This window comes from Vidua chalybeata, chromosome 3 (assembly GCF_026979565.1).
Source record: "Vidua chalybeata isolate OUT-0048 chromosome 3, bVidCha1 merged haplotype, whole genome shotgun sequence".
In the NCBI taxonomy this organism is placed as follows: Eukaryota; Metazoa; Chordata; class Aves; order Passeriformes; family Viduidae; genus Vidua; species Vidua chalybeata.
In genome coordinates this window covers 1,681,162-1,703,678 of record NC_071532.1, presented here as the reverse complement: position 1 = coordinate 1,703,678, position 22,517 = coordinate 1,681,162, and the positions used below count along the sequence as shown (strand labels likewise).

Sequence of the window (22,517 nt, the reverse complement as noted above, 5' to 3'; positions counted from 1 at the left end):
CACTTTTTATTTTCAGAAAATACATTATAGTGTTTAGATAATTTTTTTTTTTTAGATCTAAGTGAGGGCACCTAAACATTCCACCAACAAATTAGAAACATAATCTTTCAGCAAAAATAAATAAATTAGACAATCTACTTATCATTCTCAAAAAGATAAATGTGTGCTTATAACTTCAGGTATTTCAGTGATAAGGAAATTTTATTTATATTTATAGAATGGAATGCAATTCCTTGGCATTCTAAAATACGAAATTCAGCAAGGATCATATATATGGTGGTAACTGCTGCATGAATCTTCCCAGCTGAACAGGTTAAATCTGTACAGCTAGCAAGTGTTGATGCTCACCAGGACAAAACCTGACTGAGGTGTTGAACATCTAAAAGTCAGCTGATCTCAAAGCACAACCACCTTTTTTTTTTTTTTTTTTTTTTACTGAATTCAGTCACCAGCTTTTATTTATAAGGAAACAACAGCTATTGTCACTAGAGACTACATTCTGAAAGGCAAAGCTCTTGTATCATTAATATTTCTGGGAGCTTTTTTGAAAGCTCCAATATCCAGTAAATGGATATTTACTGGGCATCACTTAGCACCACTGATTCACCTCTTGCCATTTCGTTCTCCTAAATCCTATCTACAGATAAAAGTCATGAAAAACTCAGTATATTGAAAGCTGTGATTTCTCAGTACCTGTTTTCAACTAAATAATGTTCTATCAGCTTTACTGCACATTGTACCCAAAGTGTTTGCAAAGAAAAACAGAGAGACACAGATATAAATTAAGACAGAAAGGGGTAGGACAGAAGCTACAACCAAGTCAACCAATTGTTCTTGACCACATCTGTGTTTTCCCTATACTCACTAAACACTTCAGGGGAGCTTCCCTGCTGTATGGGTTCCAGTACAATTTCCTATTCAATGGGAAATGTCGATCGTCACCTTCTGGATCTTCAAAAGTCAATCCCACAACCCCACTGCTCCTCCCATCGTGCTGGGAGTGACTTTTTTCTTCTGGCATTACTGCTTATGCCCTAGACAATGACTTCTGGCCTGCACTAAGAATGAAGTCACATTCCCAGCCATCAAGAAACCCCACAACAGAATGACAAGTTCCATGCACACAGCAGGCTTTCCACGCTATCGTGGTGCAGTACCAGATGTTCCAATGGATATTTAATGACTATGACATTTCATTTTTATTTATTTAGTCATTGAAAGGAATTATTATTATTATTATTATAGATAATTTTCAAATTATTAGAGCAGATCAAATGATGTTTTCCTTCATGTTTTGCTGCTAAATGGTAGCAGCGTAGAACATTTAATACAGCTTTACATCTGCTGTATCTCAAAATGCAACCGAGGAATTAAAAATTAATAAATAATGGGGGTGTCTTGCCTTGACAAAGAAATATACTGTAGCTCTCCTTTTTCTTTGCTTTAATTTTGAAGAGAATAAGTGCTGCAAGGTGTAGGTATCATGAGGAAACAGCTGGATGAAAACCAGAAAGACCACTCAGCCTGAATATTCTGTAATGAGTTTTAAAGAAGGCCTTTTACATTTTCTCTCCTCACAGGTACTATGCCGTTTGGGGGGGTGAAGAGTGGGAATTAAAATATTTCAAGCATGTTTTCCTGGGGGAATAAATTGAGAAAAGAAGAAATATTTCTTTATAAAGTCAATCTTTACACACACAATCCATATCCTTTTGTTTGTTTGTTTTAAACCCGAATGATAATAGTTTTAGATTTAGTATTTACTTCAAGAGCTTGGAATGTTTGTATTTGGATAAGCTAAAATCACAGGTTTTTTTTCTATCTGCAACCAAGTAAAGCCACAGCTACATTTGTTTCCTGAATCTTTCCAAAAGAGTATTAATGTATGTCTATGCACAACAAATATTGTCAATCACTATGAAGGATAATCTATTGAATGATATGATTTAACCGTTTTAATTTCCTTTACTAACATAAAACAAATATTTAATTATAACAAGTGGCTAATCTGCTCACACTATTTTGTCTTAAGATTGTGTTCTGTTTTAGAATTTTCATTTTCTGAAAAATAGTTTTTAGCTACCTGTTCCTTATCAGTAACTCTCCTTCTACTTCTCTTGATCTCTCATGCTTCTGTTCTTTTTTTCTCCCTTTATTTTCACTTTGCCCCTCCCTGCTTATCCTTCTCCACAGAAGCTTTTTTCTAATCTGTCCTGTAGAAACTTTCTCTGTAGAATTTACAAACCCTCATTTTCAGACAAATGTTCTAAGCATATGCTAAGGTGCCCTACGATTCAGGGCTTTACAGATGTTAGAGAATTAAAATTCTCTTAACACTCCTTTGGCATAGCTTACTACAGAGACACAGAGGCTGAGGACTTCTGACCTCCAAAATATGAAGGATCCCTACAAAGGCAGAGCTGGAGTTTATTTTGCCTTCACTGTTTAAATAGATAATAAATACAGAAAAAAAAAAGGTTTCTGATACAACACAACTAATGAGAGAATCTGGGTTAAAAGTATATGAAATGCAGAGCGAAAATGCACTCGAGTATGTCCAAGAAATCACTGGATCACAGAGTTGTTAGGGTTGGAAGGGGCCTCAGGAAATCACCCAGTCCAACGCCCTGCCAGGGCAGGGTCACCTGGAGCAGGTGACACAGGAGCGTGTCCAGGTGAGGTCCGAATGTCTCCAGGGAGTCTGAATGTCCACAGGCAGGGAGACTCCCTGGGCAGCTGTGCCAGAGCTCTGCCACTTTCAATGTCAAGTTCTTCCTCGTGCTAAAGGTTTTAAAGATTTAAAAACTTCTTGCGTTTTAGTTTATGGCCTTGTCCTGCCACTGGCCTGTCGCCTGCCTTTGAGATATTTATATGCTGTAATGAGATCCTCTCTATCTTGTCTTCTCCAGACTGAAAAGGTCCAACTCCTGGGCTGCTCAGAACTAATTTTTCACCAGTTAGAAGAATCTTGACCAAAAAAATTTCAACTTTAACTGCTTACAGTCCATTTTGCAATGAGGTAAAAAAAAAATTAAATAGGACTTTAGGCTTACTGGAGAGAAAAACATCTATTTTTAAGCTAAATAGAGCCTCAATTCAACAGTCAAAGTTGAATTTTAGAAAGATTAAGGTTTATGAAAATATTTCTGAACAAACTGAAATTGTGACCCCATTTTTTAATAAAAAAATTATATTTTCATGGCTAATTGCAGCTGCCAATTTAGCAGAGTCATTCAAGGTGCAAGTTGTTCCATTAAGATAATAAAGACAGGAAGACAATGATGTAAGATTGTTTAAGATACAGGTTGGCTGATTCTCTCTGCAATTAATGAATGAATTAATTAAACTTGACAAAAACCAAAATGCACTAGACAGCTCATCCAAGAAGCAGTCCCAGTTTGGCAGATGGCTGTAACCCAAAGAGCAGCTGAGGTTATCTGAAAACTAACTGGTCAAAAGAAAATATTTATGCCACTGGGCTTGGGACTTGCACATTTCTGCTTTGATTACAGTCCCAGGCAAGCTCATCTGGGTGAGTTAAGCACAACTTCAAAGTGGAAGAGTTTGGGAGCCAAAGTACCTTGGAAACAGAAACCCATCAAACTTGCAGTGTCCGTTACTTTTTCCCATTTTTCTCACACACAAATTAAGTACCATGGAAGATACTCAGCACAGAATTATTGAGTTCTTGCTGCTGGATGTTACACGTCTAAGATTAGAATGTTTGTACATCAGCTGTGGTGTGCGCTCCAAATTTTCTCCAAGTTTGCTGGCTCTGGGGTTGACAGCTTAGATTAACTCTTTCTTTAAACTCTCATTTGAAAAAAAAAAAAAAAAAAAATTAGCTGCTAATTTCTTAGCCCAGTCAGCAGCTAGTTAACAACCTGAAAGGAAACATGAAAAAACTGTATGACACAGTAAAAGGGAATGCCTCAAGAGTTTCCAAATATAATTGTGTTTGCAGGTTTCCCTTGGTTTTTGATATTGTTTTTCTATGGCAAAGTTGTTTCAGAACAAACTTCATTAATTTTGCACTGAGAAATACCTCACAGACATGTTTATCTTTAATTACAGTAATTTCTTGCTCAGACTCATACTTTCCCTAAATGACAAATTCTTACTTTGAGTGACAAGTGATTTTGAGTAATTTGAGTGTTTGCAATAGTCTTCTCACATTCCCTACACAGCTTTGTTTTCCCATATCTCATACCTATCTACTAAAGGAAACGGAAAGTAGATTAAGGATTTCAACTTTGACTTTTTTTTTCATTTTCATAAAAATGATTGCTGATGCATATTGTGGATTTGGGGAGCTACACTTCAGAACTTCACACAAATGTTTTAAGAAAGACACCACCACACCCTCCTGTGAGATTCCAGACTGTGGCATCTATGATAGCAAGGTAAGGAAATCACATTCCTCCAAACACTTGATAAATGCCACAAAAACCAGGTGTGCACAGGGTTGAACAGACAATTGGTGTGCAACACTGACACTCTAATGAAGCCAATTCCAATCAGAGCCAAAATGGCAGTACCACCCAAAAACCAGCAGGTCGATGACAGGTATTGATGACTGACAGGTATTGATGACAGGTATTGATGACAGGTATTGATGACAGGTGTCATCTCACTGAGGGAAAAGATGGCCATGGTTGTCAACATTTTGTGACTCCCTGCTGTATGGAACAGGCTGCCCAGGAAGGGATGCTCCACAGGGGACACCCAGCACAATCTTTCCTGCTGCCCACTAGAGACTTTCTCTTTCTCTATCTGCCTATTTTTCCTCAAGGCAATATGGACATTGGTCATCAGCTATGTGTTCCTGGAATAAAAAAGGGTTTGTGCATGTCCAGCCACCTCAGCTTTGTGTTCTCTGGTTTGTTATACCAGTCCCTAAAATGCCTTCTTTATTTATTCTTCATCTGATACTTAGGAGCCATTGTCTGCTTCATGTTTTCTGCAGAATGGTCTGGGAAAAAAAAAATACTCTAGTACTAATTTGTACTAAGAGGTCACACTCAGATGGGTAAATTCACATTTCCTCTAGTTCTAAAGCCAAGCAGAAATGGCACATGGTGGCAATGAAGTCAGAAGACACAGTAGCAAACAAGTGCTGCACTAGTGCTATTAGACAACATAAAACCAAGCCACATTATTTTAGTATTTGTAAGATCAGAGTGATGATTGGACATGGAAGCAAATTTATTGATTTTTATAGAATTTGCCCTCTGTGGAATCTTTTAAAATATGGAATTTGGCTCCATTTTGTAGCAATGACCTTTTGGGGTGAATGCCTTGGTTGATATTTCCTATAAACTCCAGAAGTCATCATTGCAATAGTTTGGGGTTTTTTTTTTTTTTGTTTTTCCCCTAGGTCACTCTCAAATTTATCACCTCCAACTTTAACATTTTGGCCCAAAAGATAATGGTAATAAAGTCAACAATGGTAATAAAGATTTTGGGGGGTTTGTTCAGTTGTTTGTCTTGTTCCTTTTTTTAAACTAAGTGGAAGAAGGGAAAGATAAAAGGAAGAAAAATCAGTTATCCTTTCTCTCTTGTGAATGCAGCCACGGCAAACTGTGCTCCACAGGTTGTGAGACTTAAATTACAAAGGCTGAAGGCTGGTTTCAGTCACCTCACATCAGAGCACATGTCTGCACTTTTAAATTTATATTCTCCCCTCAGTTTACAGAAGGCTGCCTGAGATCAACAGCTTCTTTTGATCTCCCTGAAAGTCACCTGTCTCTAGGTAGGGACACCACACGTACAGAGTCATCTCTGTTCCTCTCCAGCATCCTGCTGTTTTAGTCTTTCAGTTGTTTCCAGTCCATCTTTTAGAGATACACACAAACATGCTCTTCCCAGCCAGCTCAGCAAGCTGTCCTACCTGGAAAGCACAGGATGTGTCTCTGAAATGGCTTTTTAACAAGTTTCACAAGGATGCAAAATTACCTAAAAATGACGCTCTAGATGGTCAGATGGAGCTGCCCACAACAGGCACCTGGAGCTGACATGCAACTGCCTCAAGCAAGGGAAAGCAAATTTGAGAATAAAGCCTCTCTTGGAGAGCAATTGCCCGTGTGTGTTCCCACTGTGAGAGATTCACATTTGTGAAAAGCAAAATCTTGGCAGGCAACCCCTTGATGTGCAGAAATTTGCAAATCATTTCAGTCTAAGCAATTTTCCCATCCTTAGCAGAGAGCACTAAGGCTGCAATTGTACCTGATAATCATAGCTACTGAATTCTAAGCAAAATGAAATTTCAGCACAGAGTCAACACTGCTAAATCCTAAAATGCTTAAGAGAAATGGCATTTAATTAAAATATCCAGAACTTTTGTAGCTAATGCATCAAATTTTGTATACTAGAAATTTAAACACAGGATTAATGGACGTTTTAAACAGGGATTAAACAACATGAAGGTCTGGTATTTTTTTCTGATAAGACTGTAAAACATAGCAGTGCACCTCCACCCTGCCCCTCACCAAAATGTGAGATTAGAATAAGTGATAGTACATACCCTTCACTTTCATATCTCTCTTTAGATATCTCACTGGTTAAGAAACAAAAGTTTGCCCAGGAATAAAGGGGAAAAGAGGGTTTAAGTGTCAATATTTCCTGATGATAAGCTGAATCATTCAGCACACTTCTAGCACTCACCACTAACATCTGGTCTCACAAATAGTGAAAAGTGAATGAGTTGGATCATGAGTTTATCCCAGCATGGAAAAACCTCTGATCTAATCATGACACTAAGATCAAAATGAGAAAAAAAAAAAAAAAATCACAGCAGAATAGCATAAAATAGAGCATGTTGTGAGAGAGTCTGAACTGGCTCAGTGAGCTAAGAGAATTGTTAATTTATTAGGCAAAATTTCCTTGGCTCAGACAGCACAAATTAATGTCAGCCTCTTTCTAGGATTTAGAAACAAGTAGGGAAAGAGCAGGGTATGAGTTACACAAACTCTTACACACACATGACACATGATAGCTCACCGTGTTGCAGTCTCAAACACCAGACCAAATCCTAGACACTGATATGAATTTGAGCAATCAAATCACCTGAAAATTCTGTCTGTCTGAACAAATTGCTGCATGTGACTGATATAAACCCAATCCTTGCAAGACTGAGGTGGAGATTTACCTATTTTCAAACTAATCCTAAAACATCAATAGAAAGCACTGCTCCCTTGAGTTGTTCACTTTCTCCAGAATGGAAATTAGAGTAGTTTGGGATTAATTTTGAAGTATTAAGCTTGTCAGGTGAGCAACACAACCACAGATGTCAAGTATGAAGAAGAGTCCAATGAAAAGGAAACCACTTAAAACTTAAACTCTGAATGGAGCCTCAGCTTTTTGCATGAGATGATCAGGTTCACAGAGGGCCCACAGACCTCTATATGTCTCCAAAAGCCAAAAAAAAAAAAAAAAACAAACAACCAAACAAACAAACAAAAAAAAAACCACCAAAAAAACCAAACAAACAAAAAAAAAAAAGCCAAACCAAAAATCGACACAGTATGTTAACACAGTTAAATTTTTCTTTTTTCATCTTAGATTTCTTGGATCTTGAAACCTTTTATAAGAAATGCTTCCCCTACCCACTCTCTATTTCTACTGTTTTTCCCACAAAGTGCTACCCACCATCTCCTATTATTTTTTTTTTCCTTATAATTTAAGTGTTTTCCAATTTTTTAGTCAACAGTAACATTATGGAAGATTGGCAACTAATGATCAATTTTTAAAAGATTACAGGGCTTAAGCCTCAGAGAGAGGACACAATAGCATGCAGCACGTAATTTTATCTGTGAGACACCCATTTTCTATCATTAAACTACACTATATAAAAGGAAAAAGTACAGTACTGTAAGCAGTTATTTCAGCAAACAAAACACTCAAGGATTTTTAAGGTGCAAAAAAAAAAAAAAAATTGCAAAATCATATGCCATAAGGCTCTAACCATGCTAGAAAAATAAAACCAAAGCCTTGTAGAATATTGTTTTAGTTAAGGAGTGGTAGTTGTAGGATGTTTGAATGCATACAGGCACCAGCTTCCTAATGATTAGCACAGTTTCATTGACAGGCTCGGCTGCAGAATCACAAAGCAAACATAAATTGCTGCAAATTAGCAGAAGATTTTTTTTTTTCCTTTCAAGAAGAAAGTTTAATGGATGTTTTGCCTGAGGAGCTGATTTCAATGGCATCTCAGCAGACGAGGCCACGCTGCCAGGAACCACAGGAGCGTGCAGTAAATTTAATAATGGCCCTGTGCCACAGCATGGTTTACACAGCCACACAGCAGATCCCCAGCCAGGCACAGGCTCTGCACACTGAGCACAGGGAACGGAGCATTTCAGAGCCATGAGGGCCTGGGTCTCATTAGGCAGAGATACAAAACATAAACTTTAAGGGATTTAGAGATTTCAGAGGATCTGAGATTTTAGTTAGAGATAAGCCTTACTAGAGTTAATTAAAATAAATGAGTAGGCCTTGATGAAGTTAAGAATTAGTAGTTAACTAATAATTGATTGCTTGTCAACACAATGTTTAGTTAGCTGGGTTTATAACGAGGAATATAGAAACTGACAAACAGCTTTTAGGAACATGAGACAATTGTGGGTCTCCTCTGTTCTGAAACCCATTGAAGACAAGGAATGGGAGTTCTACCAAGGTTCATTTGTCATATTTGCATTGAAAAGGTAGAAAGGTCAGAATGAGGAAGACTTCATTTACTTCCTCATTTTGGGACCCCTCCCCATGAAAGGGACCACCGACCCATTTCAAGGAACAAACTACGCATGCTTAAGAGCTTTGGGAATGATTAGCACACGGAGCGAGGAATGGGATGTACTAAATGATGAATATGTGTTTGTATTTTGGGTATTCAATTCTGGTGTGGATAAAAGGACTCTGTAATCATTGGAAAGGTGCAGTGTGTATTTGGGAGCTATCCCGCACACTGCCCGGCGCCGCAATGAACATACACTTTCTAACTTCAAACTGTTAGAGAGTTTTTGTCTGTCACAGCTGGATATTGGTACTAGATCAATATCCATATTTCTTTAATAAATCAGATAGAAGTTGTGGCTGTCTACAAAGATAGCTGCCTCTTAGAAATCCATCTTGCTGCCAATTAATTTAAGCAGTTTTACCCAAAAAATTCCATCATGGTGGAATTTAGCCCCTAAACAAATTTACCGAAGGATTCCAAAAGGAAGAGGAGATTTGGAAATATTTGAGAAAAGATAAAAATGAAGAAAATATAATATCAGGGAGACATTTTACTACATCTGATTGATCACCAAATTAATCTCTCCCAATTTAAATGCACAAAATGGAACATCAGCTTCCTGTGTCAAAGATGTGAATTAAAAAGAAACCCACAAAACCAACAAACATAGCCATGCCAGGAATATTGATATCATAGCACACCATTTGGTTACAATTGGCAGTATTTGCCAGTCTCCATTCTGGAGCATTTTAATTTACTCATGGCAAACTGACACTCAGTTAGAAAAAATTATTTCCTCCTTTTAAAATCAGCAAGCAAATTGCTTCCAATCTGATCTTTACAATTGACTAACCCCAGCATAAACACAGGGCAAATATCAGCACTGGAAGGAAAGAGTTTTCAGAGGTGATGCTTAATCATGATAGCCACAATATCTTTGCTTGCTTATTTTGCCATCTGCAGAATTGATAAATATGTTCTCATAAATAAATTCATTGATCTCTCTCTCAAACATTAATATGAACAGACATCATGCTACAGAAACATATCCATTTGGGATGCTCTAAAACCTTCAGAGAAAAAGTGCACACAAAAATAGGCACTGAAGATTAATAAATATTTTGTTATTATCACCATTTTCAAGTGTGTCTATCACTAATGAGCTCAGACCTCAAATATCATTATATACTTGATATTTTTCTCAGAAAGGTAAGAATTATTGCTGCTAGTTTGGAGTGGACAAAAGTGTTCATTGCTATGTTAATGCTTACATATCCTCTACACGTCTGACACATTTTCCTTTAAAATTTCCTTTTCCTTTCTTCAGTCTGCTGGATATCACTTTCTGTATCCAATAAAACAATAGATCATGTAAGAGTTTATTTATTTCTGTCCCACTCACAGGAATGAGTCCCAGACTCATCCTGCCTGTGCAGGCAGAAGAGCCATTGTGGGTGGTGAGCAGGAGCACACCTGAGAATCCCAGTAATGGCCCAGGTTAACAAAGTCAGAGCCAGAAAACAACTTTAAATCCCCTTTTTTGAATCCAAATTGTCCTTGAATTGTTTTGCTGTCCTGGAGGCCAGGGGAAGAGGGGACATTTCCTGTTCTGGCAGTGCTACTGCATTCTATCTTCTTAAGGTAATTACTCTGGCTTTCTTGAGATATACTGGATTTTGACTTAAGGCCTTTTTATGCCACTCCAAGAGGAAAAAATAATAAAGAATTTAAAGTGCTTGAAAACAGCCTCAAGTCCAGTCATAAATAACTACGGAATTACAACCTAAATGTTTACTAAGATCATGGAAGAGATAAATCACATTATATCTAAATGGAATAAATATACTAATAAATAGAAGTTTTGGAGCACAGATGGCAGTAGAAATAAATGTCATTGCAAATCTTCAAATCTCTTCCTTTTAAAAGCTGATTTAGAGTGAACATAAATGATGACACAATCATATTTTAAGGACAAGTGTAGGTTAAATAATTTACATATATTAAATAGCTAAGCCTTGGCAAAAAAAAAAAAAAAAAAAAAAAAAAAAGAAAAAGAAAAAAGAAAAAAGAGTCAGCCAGGACAGGACCATTTATTCTTCATGATCATTAGATATTTTTGTTGCTCTTGGTGGCAGAGCAGTATATGAAGCCTAATTATTATTTTATGTTACTCTCTCCAAAAGTTAAAACATACATATTTAAAACTAAAAGAGATGTAGCATTTTAGGATAGGATTTAGGGTACTAAAAGCACAGGCAATGTGCAGTGACTTCTGCAGCCCCACTGGAGTGGATTACCACGGCTCTCCTTTGTGCCTTGGCACAATCCTGGGATCACTGCCACCTGCCAGCTCAAGGAGCCAAACCACACGCTCCCACGGAACAGCAAAGGACGTCAGGATTAAAAAACAGATGAAGCTTAAATCCTAAAGGTCTTCAGGGACTTCTGGGCTGGGTGTTACTCCTTTTATCAATCTGACTTGCCCACAGAGATGAAGGCTATTCCCAGGCAAACGAGTCAACCGAGTGAAATGCCTGGATTTTCACACAACGGAACACGTGCAATGTGCAACTCGTATTAAACATCACCTTTGGATTTATGGCTTTTTCATCCCGAAGCAGGAAAAAGGAAATAGACAAATTGTTCACACTGTCAACAATCCCAGAAACTCAGATAAGAATTTCACACTAGGAAGATATCTTAAGTTAGAAGTCCAAAAAATTTTTTTCAAAATGTTGTTATTTGGCCCCTCCCTTTTTTATTCAAAAAAACCCAAACCAAACCAAACCAAACAGCTATATTCTAATAGAGTGATTGAAAAAAAAAAAATATTCAGAATCACTTAACAATGGTACGAAGGAATAATTTTAATTATCTCTGAGAGCATATTAATCTAGAAGCTTTTGTCCTCACATGAGACCACTTTTATAATTCTGTAAGTTTTCACATTTTTACTCCCATAAACATACATATTAGAATTCAGTTCATAATATTCACATGAGGGAATAGTATTTACCAATGTATAGGTGCTTCTCAATGGTCCATATTTCAGTTTAAATAAACCTAAACATGAACAAGAGCTTGTGTAGAGTTATCCTGTGGCGTTCCTTCCCCACACTTTCTATTATTCTTAACAATTGCAAGGCTTTACACCCTTAATACTTAAGATCACTTAGAACCTTGCTTCGAACTGCTCAGAATTGCCCAAAATTTGTCAGCTAAGACTGTACAACTGCCAACACCCATATGCCAGGCAACGATTCCCTACAGCCTTCCACATTCTTACTCCTTCCTGCTTAAGCTTTCCAGTTTTAAAAGCTGTTTACACAACACAAAACTCCACCAATATTTACACATCAATATCTTAGTATGGCACAAACTGAGCAATATTAACCTCTGTTCTCAGCATGCCCTCTCCGTACTAATTAATTCTGGCATATCAAGTTCAAGATGTAGCTCCCCAAGAACTTGGCTTAGGATTCAGAGCTAAGGCCTAAGACGTTTATAGGTCTGAAATTTGCTCCAAACTTGTCCCCCCACAAGCCACTACAGTTGTGCTGGTGAGGATGAATTACACAATGTGACTTAAAAATATCTTTGCCATCACATGTCCACCAACACCCTCATTTTGGAAGGTGCATGGGACAAAAACTTTATAGAAACTATAAAAAATAAAGGAAAAGAATTCCTACTATTAAAGACCTTCTATGTAGGGTTACATTGTAAGGGTGCTAGAAAAATTTAATGTTTCTACTTAAGATGATGTTCTTGCTCTAAATGTAAAGACCCTTTAATTTGGCTGTCAAAACTGACATTTTTCAAATTACTTAAATGCAATAATATTTTGTACAACACAACCTTAACCTTGACTTCATTCTTCCTAGAAAACTGGGCTGAGAAACAAGTTGAAGCAATTCCTTAGACAGCTTATCTTCTGATCAGCCAGCTAAAAAAATTATGCAGTGTAGAAGCAAAAGAAATATCTTTTCTACATATCTGAAACTACAATATACTGCATTTTTGTTATAGATTTATGAATCAGCTTTTCCCTGTTGTCTGGCATACAGTATCATACACAGGAAAAGGTTAATCTTCAGAGAAAATATCATCTCTTGGCCCTGTGCATTTGTTGGAGTCACACAAGCTTTCTTTGAAGTTGCTTGTCATCCCAGTAAAGCTGCTTTAAGTAGCTCAAATTAAATATCACTAGTAATACAGGGTTGGTAGCAAGCAGAGGCAAGAAAGAGGAAAGCTTTGGGGTAGAATTTCAGGGGGAAATAGGATTATGTTTGCTCTGTAACATGTCCCCCAAATTATGGTTTTAAAACTGTTCAGTCCTCAGTTGTACAGAAATTCAATCTACTCAGTTCTTAAAATATCTGAACTTCATCTGACATGCCACTATTGGTCCAGCTAATTTGGAAACATTTTTCATTTATTCCTGGTAGTGCTTTCAATTACAGAGATACTATCATTTTGAATATTTCCTCCTAAGAAGACTTCCCCCCAGGGTTTACAAAAGGAAACCCATTAAAATGTGTCCCCATCCTTTTAGCAGGGAAAAAAGACAAGACTGAATAAAACAGGAAAGACTGGAGCTCAGCACTAAATCAAAATGTAGCTGAGGAGCCACACTTGCTACTGGATCAGAGGAAAATTCATGACCACAATCAACCTAAGGCCAAGCTAACATGTTCTGGTGAAGCAGAAGATGGAATAAAGAGGAAATAAAAGGAGAGTAGAAGGAATTTCAAGAAATTTCAAAATTTTTGGGATCAGTTTCAAGACTGGGTTTAATACTTGAAGGAGAGGGAAAATGCCATTACCCTCTATATGACTTTGGATTTCCACATATTAGAATCAAGTCATTCAGCTGGTGATTTGAGACTGAAATTGCACCTGAATTTCAGTTTGCTGCTAGAAAGCATCTGTCCTGTCTAAATATCAGACCACTGACCTGATTAGATGTTTTCTGAAGATTCACACTCTTTAAAAGGGAGAGAATTTTAAAACATCAAAACATTCTGTAGTGAGGACTCCCTTACATGGTAAGGCAGACTCTGAGTTTGAGATGCTTTGCAAATGGTATCTGTAAATATTAATGCACTTTGACATTGAATATTGCATATCATACATTTTAAGTGTCTTTTCGTGTGTGGATGTTTACAGTGAAATGATGTGCTTCTGAATATGTCTGGTTTTAATTCAAAGTGTGGCTTCATTAAAGGAGAGTGATAACATAAAGCTCAGCAGCGTGATCACTCCTCGAGAATTGCCACAAAATTGACATGCATCCTTAACACAAACTTTTAATTTGGTTTGTGGGCACCAAACAGCTTCACAAGCTTTAGCTGTTCTTTGCCCTCTTCTCTACAGTTCCAGCTTTCCAGTACCCAGCCTGGGTTAACTGCTTTTAATACAGACTGGTTTTCCCCAGGCTGGGACTTCATTTTGCAGTTGCCTTCATCAAGCAACCACACCTCATAAGATTCCTTCACTCCTAGGAGCACTGCTTCCATCAGCATTTTCTTTTTTCACACTGTTATTACTGACTCTGTTACCTTCTTTCATAATATCCTAAAATACCTGATCAGAAAATGGCTACAAAGAATTCCAAACACAACATCAGATCCGTAAGGCTCAGTTAAAATGAAATATTGAAGCATCTTAAACATTGCAGGTGACATTGAGAGAATAAGCAGCCTTACAGATGTATATGTTGGGAAAAATATGGATATTTCATTCAGATTAACTGCTGCTCAAGTGGAGTAGCAGGCCTCAAGTGGCCAAAACAGGTGCAATGTCTGTTCTGCAGCATGGGAACAAAATCATGAAAGCTGCAAAAATGTCTGCATAATGCATCCTTTCCTGTGCCTTTTTGGACTCTGAAATACCTCAATTTACCTAGATCAGATTCAGGGCGTTTTCTTTATTCTGCTTTTAAGGGAAAGGTTTTCTTTGCCTAAATCTTCTGAAGGATCTGGCTAAAATGAACACAGAGAAGACTGTGTCAAGAGACTGACAAAATCTCGTTTTGCAATGAGCACAGGAATGCCTCATGTGTGGAGCTCCTTTGAATGTAACCCACCTATGCAGCTGTCAAGCCAGAGCACATGCTGAGGAAGAACAGGTTGCCTTAGCAACCCCAGCCCTGTTGTAGAGACTTCAGAAAAACGGAATAATTTTATCTTTCTGAAGCACCATTGTGCCATTGTGCTTAAATACCTCACACATTAAAGAGACATTCATTACCACACTCTCCATACACACTTTGAGCTATTTTCATGATATGGGCTATAGAAGACTCTGCTTGGGAAAGGTTTTCATCCTCTTTCTCACCATCTGTGACCCTTGCAGCTGGCATCTATTAAAAAAAGGGAGCACTTTTTGCCTTTTTTAGGGGGTTTGTTGGAGATGAAGCACTGCCACCATTCCAGAGCTAAAACTTCTCTTCCAGCTGTGCTGTGTACAATGATTAATCTGGCTCAGAAAACAACCAGGTACATAAAATTGATTTTAATATATGATATTTTTAGGACGTTCAGAGAAATCTGGGAGAAGGAATAATGACTGCACTCGACCAGTATGCTTATTATTGTGAAGAGCTTTTGGCTACACAAATTTCAGGTCTGAACTGTACATAATATGCCATTAAATTGTAATAATTGAAAGTTCTAGAGAAAGGAATCTAACGATACCCAACAGAACAATTTTAGTTCCATGAGAATATATTTAATTAACCCTTAATTATTTTCACCTTTATGACACTGGAAACTCTTCTAGGATTTGATTTACAAAATTATTATGCCATTAATAAGAGAAAGATATTATTGACATACCAAAATCCAACTTAATTACTCCCTTGATTCCTTCAGAGGCAGAGAGAGGCTTGCAATTTTCTGACACTATGTTCCATTTTTAATATTGTGAAATAAAAAAAACATCTCTGAGTAGGCCAGAAATGTTGCATAATTGCTTCTGTCTGAGCTACAAGTACAACTATACCAATGTATTTTGGCTACCTTGAAAGTTCTTTTTTGTCTTTTTTCTGCATCAAGTATCCCACTTAATACTATACTTACTACTCTTTGCTAGAAATATTCTTGCATAAAAGAATTTCTACAGTGACTGCCAAACCACTTGCTATTATTTTCATTTTTTAAAGGTATAGCTTGCAACAGATTTAAGTAAATGAAAATTCCTGAACTGTTTTAGGAATGGATATCTCACCTAACTGACCACTCCAGAATTTGAATGTAAACAATAAAAAAATTCTTAAACTTGCTTTCAAACTGTCAAGAAAACCATGCCTGTTCACTTACGTAATTAATAGACTGATATATCTTAGCAAAAAGCTAAAATTTACATACTTCCAAATTTACATACTGCAAGAGCCACAAAAAAGAGTGGAGAAAAAAAAAAACCTAACAGAGTTGGGACAATAAAGGCTTGAAAAAATGTTGTCATCTCTGCATCCAGCTCTGAAGTTCTTCCTGGAGCACCATGTGATGCCATATAATATCACAGGGGCCTAAGAGTTCAGTGTGAAATCTATCCTGATTAGGTTTCTAATAAAAACAACAAAAAATAACTAATCTTGGTTGACAGCCACAGGCAACACTTGCACTTTTTACAGCTTTCCTAATTCTCCTAAACACCTCAACTTCTCTGCATTTTCAAGACATGTGTAAGTCCTACTTCCTTTGAATTTTATACAAATTAAGCCACTGATATTTGCCATCAGAAATTCCAGATGTTGATTGTAGTGAGATACCAGAAAATATAAGCTGAGCAAATTGAGATTTTTTCAATTAGCTCATTCCACCATCTTGCCCTGCACTGTAATTTTGTGCACAGCTATATTTATTTCTCATGTGTAAAGTGGGTCTCAGTGGCAAAATAATCATATGAAGTATTTAGACTGGTATGTTATCAGGGACAAATATTTTCCATTCTCAGCTACTGGAGATGAAAATCAAATGTGTTTTAAAATACACTTGAGGAATTTCCTATCCCTTTTCTTAATAGCAGGTTATGTGTTTATTGGTAGCTAGGAGCTACAAAGTCTTAGCCAGGAATATGTAATATTATTTTGGAAAGTTCTACTGAGAATAGACATTATGTTTAGCTCAGCTTTTGGCCACTGGATTAATTAAGCTTCTTTATTTTGTATATAACCTGCTCACAAAAGTAGCATCAAGATAGATCTTACATTCTAGGTGTCAAAATGTCCAAAAGGTGCACTATCCATAACAGTTAAATCTATTAATAAATGGGAAGGAAATATATGCAGCAGAATGATTTAAATCCATCCTTTGTGTACACTGATAATACAAAGGGAGTGTCACCCTGGTTTGCAATCCAGGAGAAGGAAGACATTGTGAGAGGCAAATGACCACCAAATTCTCAACACCATACAAGAGTTCAGAAGACTGTAAAAATTCAGTGGCAAATCCAAGAGGAAATTATAAATACTTTCATTTTTTATACAAGACAAATATAGTGAGTGATTTTTTTTTCACATGTGTATGCACACATTGAGAACATTAAACAGTGCAAGCCTCAGGATATCCACAGATGCTTGTGAGCAATACTGAATTTCCTGCCTTGCACCTGGGCTATTACATTTCCCAAAGTATAAGACTCCTGTCTCATTTAGTGTGAGAATGTGATTGTTTTGATCTGAGCTCTTCAGTGAAGATGGCTGGTGTTTATAAGGCCACTCATCTGACCCAATTTTTAGAAGTTTTGGGGTTCAAATTGTACCTCAGTATTACTTAATACACCCTCCAAACACGACAGTGAAGAGAGAATTTGGTTCTTTCTCAAATTGTTATCATGTCAAATTCTCTAATATTGAATTCTCTCATAAACTGAAACTAAAGTATTTTTACAGTGTCTTGTTTCTAATTTCCTGAGCAACAGGCAGGGATATCCACTATTCAATGTGAAATAATTAGGATTTGTTTTTTGGGAAACATACATGTTTCAGCCCCCCACTGCAGAAAGGGGATTATGAAAGCCAAGACACACTTGGAGTTTAATCTGGCAAAAGAAAGGTAAAGTCTTAGCTGAAAGGTATATCTGTAATAAAGACAAATATCAAAAAGACCAAACTTTTTTTGTGAAGCCATGTTTATAATACTGACATAGTTCTCCATTTAAATTAGGGCTTTTGATTTTTTCTTGATAAAGAGTAAAAATAAAATAAAAGAACCTTTTAAAAAGAGTTTTTAGAGTTGAATGTTGAATTCCTAGCCAGGAGAGACTGCATGGTGAAGCACTAACCTTTCAGAACTGGATTTTGGTGCAAGTGTTGACACAGTGTGAGTTAGCATGAGTACCACACCAACACATTATTGCTTTAAGGTAACAGACAGTGTTGAAGCTGCCCTGTAATTTGGCACAGAACACTTCTGTACTAATGCAATATGACAATGTTCTTATGTCTGCTATTTTCCATGCCATAATAGCAGTATTTGTTTCCACAAACATGCCATTACGTTCACTAATGTGGCTGGATTGAAAGACTGCCCGAGTAAAAACCAATGCAAACTTAGAGAAAGCAGATGATCTCTTATAGGTTTGTTTTGCTGTGCCAGAGTAATTTTCAACCCTCTTATAAAGAAACAAAAAAGAAGATGACTTCCCTGGGAGGATACCTTTCCCTACATAAGCTGCTGTTAGATATGGTCACTATGTTCATGATGTATTTTCTCATTGGACATGCATGCATTTGTAAGAGCAGCCATTAACTGTCCTTTTAGTCTCTTTATGATACCACTTGTAGGAAAAAGCACTGCTGCAAGCTCCACATTAATCAGTGTAACACTCCTGTCTATCACATCTAAAGAGTATTGGTGTCAGACCACATCAAAAGCAAAACATGATTAACCTGACAGCAACTTGGGGTCCAAGCTTGTCCTGCTGTGCTTATCTTCCAGGACACTGAAGCACACTGAAAGTTCCCACCTCTGCCAACCTCTGCCACCATGAAGGCTTAGGGTCTAGAGGCACTTCATACTCACTGGACTACTGAGATTTGCAACTTTTTTAGTTGCTGTTCCTGACTACACTTTTAAAACTATAGCCTTACATTTAGGTGACCCAGTTCTTTTTCTGTAGGGGTTTCCCTAAAATCCCTCCTCCTCCCCTAGAAGACACACAGGGGACACTCTTGGACTAGGAAAGAAAACCATCTGCCTCACATGGTGTTTATTATGAGAGAACTTTAAAAAAAAAAATCTTCATTTCACTTTCCACATATTCACCTCCAATAATACACTGAAGGGCACAGGAATAATAATTAACTGTTATCACAAAATTTAAAGAAGTATCTTGCACAGTGAAATGTATTATAACATTTTCTATGAAACCATTTCTTTCATTATTTCCTCCACACTTCCCATTTTGGAAATTTAAGACAGTTGTACTGTGAAACATTTGTACTGTAAAGCCCAGGAACAATGCACAGCAGATCTTCATACTCTGGGGTTACTATGGGACATGCATAGAAAGCATCAGCTCAAACGCAGCAAGGCAATTTGTGCACATTTATGCAAATTGCAGATGATACAAAGCTGGGAGGAGTGGTTGCTTGATCAACCAGACGCGTTGCTGCCGTCCAGAGGGATGCTGACATGCTGGAGAAGTGCACTGACAAGAACCTCCCCAAAAATGCCAAATCCTGCACCTGGGGAGGAATAAACCCTCACATCAGGACGAGCTAGGGCTTGACCAGCTGGAAGGCAGCTTGGCAGAGAGGGATCTGAGCATCCTGATTGTCAGCAAGTTGCACGTGGGTCAGCAACGTGCTCTTGTGGCAAAAAAAAAAGCCCAACGCTGGTCGTCGGTGGTAAAATGTTGCAGGATGGTTGAGAGATGAGAGAGATGGTGGCAAAATGTTGCAGAAAGGTTGAGAGATGTGCTCCTGCCACTCTACTCAGCACTGCTGAGATGCATCTGGAGCACTGCCCCCACGTGCTGGGCTCCCCAGTGCAAGAGCACCATGAGAACACAGCAATAAACCTGTGCTTACCCAGCAAAGGGCCACAAGGGCCACCAAGGGCTCTCTCCTATGAAGAGAGGGTGAGGAAGCAGGGGCTGCTCAGCCAGGAGAAGAGAAGGCTCAGAGGGGACCCATCACTGTTTTGAAATAATTGATGTATGTGAGGTAAAGACAGGTTTTTCTTAGTGGTGCCCAGTGACAGAACAAGATGCAATAGGCACAAACAGAAATATATGAAATATCATTTAAACTTTAGGAAAATATTTGTATTGTGAGGGTGAATGAGCAGTGTGACAGGTTTCCCAGAGTGGTTATGGAGCCTTCATCTTTGTTGAGGATGACCCAGACAACCTGTGCAATCTGACTCTGCTCTGAACAGAGCTCCCCTCTCACCTTGGCAAATTTATCACTGAAATTTCTGCTTAGATATGTCCCCTAAGAATTCGTGGAACAAAACAGAGGTGAGGTATGATGGGTTAAATCCTGCCTGAGAGTGAAACACCCACCCATCTGAACACCCACTCCCCTCTTCTCTGACTGTTGTTTTGTTCCCTCCTCCTTCATCTGTCCAGCATTTTGGCAAGAATGGCACACTTTCTAACTGTGTTTTCATAGAGATACCATCACCTTGGGTGAGGCACTAAGTACTTCTAACTGCTTCTCTTGCTACCACTGACACTTATTTTTAAGTGGTCAATTACAGAATCACAGAATCACAGAATGATGAGGTTGGAAGAGACCTCTAAGATCATCGAGTCCAACCCATGCCCTAACACCTCAACCAGACTGTAGCACCAAGTGCCACGTCCAGTCTTTTTTTAAACACATCCAGATATGGTGACTCCACCACCTCCCTGGGAAGACAATTCCAGTGCTTTATTATTCTTTCAGTGAAAATTTTTTTCCTAATATCTGACCTGTACCTTCCCTGACGTAGCTTGAGGCTGTGTCCCCTTGTTCTGTCAGTGCTGCCCGGTGGAAGAGACCGACCCCACCTGTCCACAGCCTCCCTTCAGGAAGTTGTAGAGAGCAATGAGGTCACCTCTAAGCCTCCTTTTCTCCAGGATAAACAACCCCAGCTCCTTCAAACGTTCCTCATAGGCTTTGTGTTCCAAGCCCCTCACCAGCCTTGTTGCCCTCCTCTGGGCACGCTCAAGCATCTCAATATCCTTCCTAAACTGAGGGGCCCAGAACTGGACACAGCACTCAAGACGTGGTCTCACCAGCGCCGAGTACAGGGGAATTGTTGGGGTTTGAGTCTAAAAAAAAAAAAAAAAAAATCTCTGTCTATGAGATTTTGATGTCTTAAGCATTCCATTTTAAATAAAACAGTATATTCACATGGAAAGTGAGCCAAGGGCCTGCCTGAGTAGCAGCACTGGGTTAAATCCGAGCTTCTCTCAAGCAGCGTTGCTCCACGCACAATCTGCAGTGGAAAGATGCTCAGGAAGGTGCCTACATCCTTCCTGAAGGGGATGCATTTTCAGCAACAAGCAGCTGCTATTCCAGACCTGTCTCTGGAAGGTTTCCTCACATGAAGGGAATTTGTCTTATTTTGGTGCCACAAAGTTTAGTCTGTGGCGTGCAGCCTGGGCCACTTTTCAAAAGCTGTAGTAACATTTCATCATTTCTCCTCCCGTTATGCTCTTCCCAGACACAGCAGAGAGCAGGCTCGGAGCATGCAGATGACACTGACAGCATCATTTTTCCTCCTTTCTGGCACATTTACCGCTACAAAAATTCTCTCTTGTTAGATGGGCTTTGCAGATTTTTTTTGGTATCTGAACTAATCTAAGGAGCCAAGACAAGGCAGAAAGCAAATGTATTATATTTTCTAGACTCTACATTCCATTACAAAACATCTGTATTGAGGATAAATTTATATTTCATGCTTGAGATTAAAAAAAAAAAACAGTTTAATTTTTTTTTTCTGGGAATAAAGCAAGTATTTTTAGCAACCAGCTTCTAAAAGGACTCCTTTACCATCATCAGACATGGCATATTGTGAAATATCTCAATTATGTGCAATTGTGTGTAGTCTATGATGTTACTGCATAAATGAGCATTCACAGGTAAATATCTTTCTTAAATAAGCTGATCAATTTGCCAAATTTATGACACTTGAAGAAATAATTAATAGAATATTCCAGGTCCACACAACAATTACTACTAAAAGTTATAAACTGAGTTTTTCCTTTGTTAGATGTTATATGTGATATGTTATATCTGCAACTTTCTATTCACAGGTTTTAGTTACTTCTGAAACAGCTAAAAAGATCACAAAACAGAAATAACAACGTAAAAGCAAAACAGAAACATTTTTCTCTTGTAGTAGGTAGGGGGATGAAACTTTAAAAATGTATGTTTAGCAATAGGACTAATCATGTACATTGCTGGGAAGTGCAAACTCATATACTTAAAGTAAACCCAAACCTTTGCTCAAATCATTGAAAGTTCTTCTATTCCACATTTCATTTCTACCATGAGAGCAACTGCAGAGAAACAGGATGAGTCCCTTCATCCTTTCCCTAGTTTTCAAACTACGGAATTTTCATGGGAATAAATGATTAGCTTTTGCATACAGTTAATTTCCTAGCCCTGTGATAAACACAATTTGAGCCAAAAGCTTTTCAGATTATAACTGTTCTGCTGGTTTTGGGTTTGTCCAAGATGCCTTGCTGTAGAGTGGAGAACCAGAACAAGACAGAAAGATCCAGAATACTTGACTAGGCAGTTATACAACATTTCCTATTATCAGTAGGTTTTTTTTTTTTT

The 22,517-nt window shown here is 37.9% G+C and overlaps 1 protein-coding gene across 18 annotated transcripts in view; it reads right to left on the bottom strand.

The window, feature by feature from the left end:
- Positions 1 to 22,517, bottom strand: part of NRXN1 (neurexin 1) — a 673,696-nt gene that overhangs the window by 315,550 nt on the left and 335,629 nt on the right. The gene's annotated exons all lie outside the window — the stretch shown is intronic.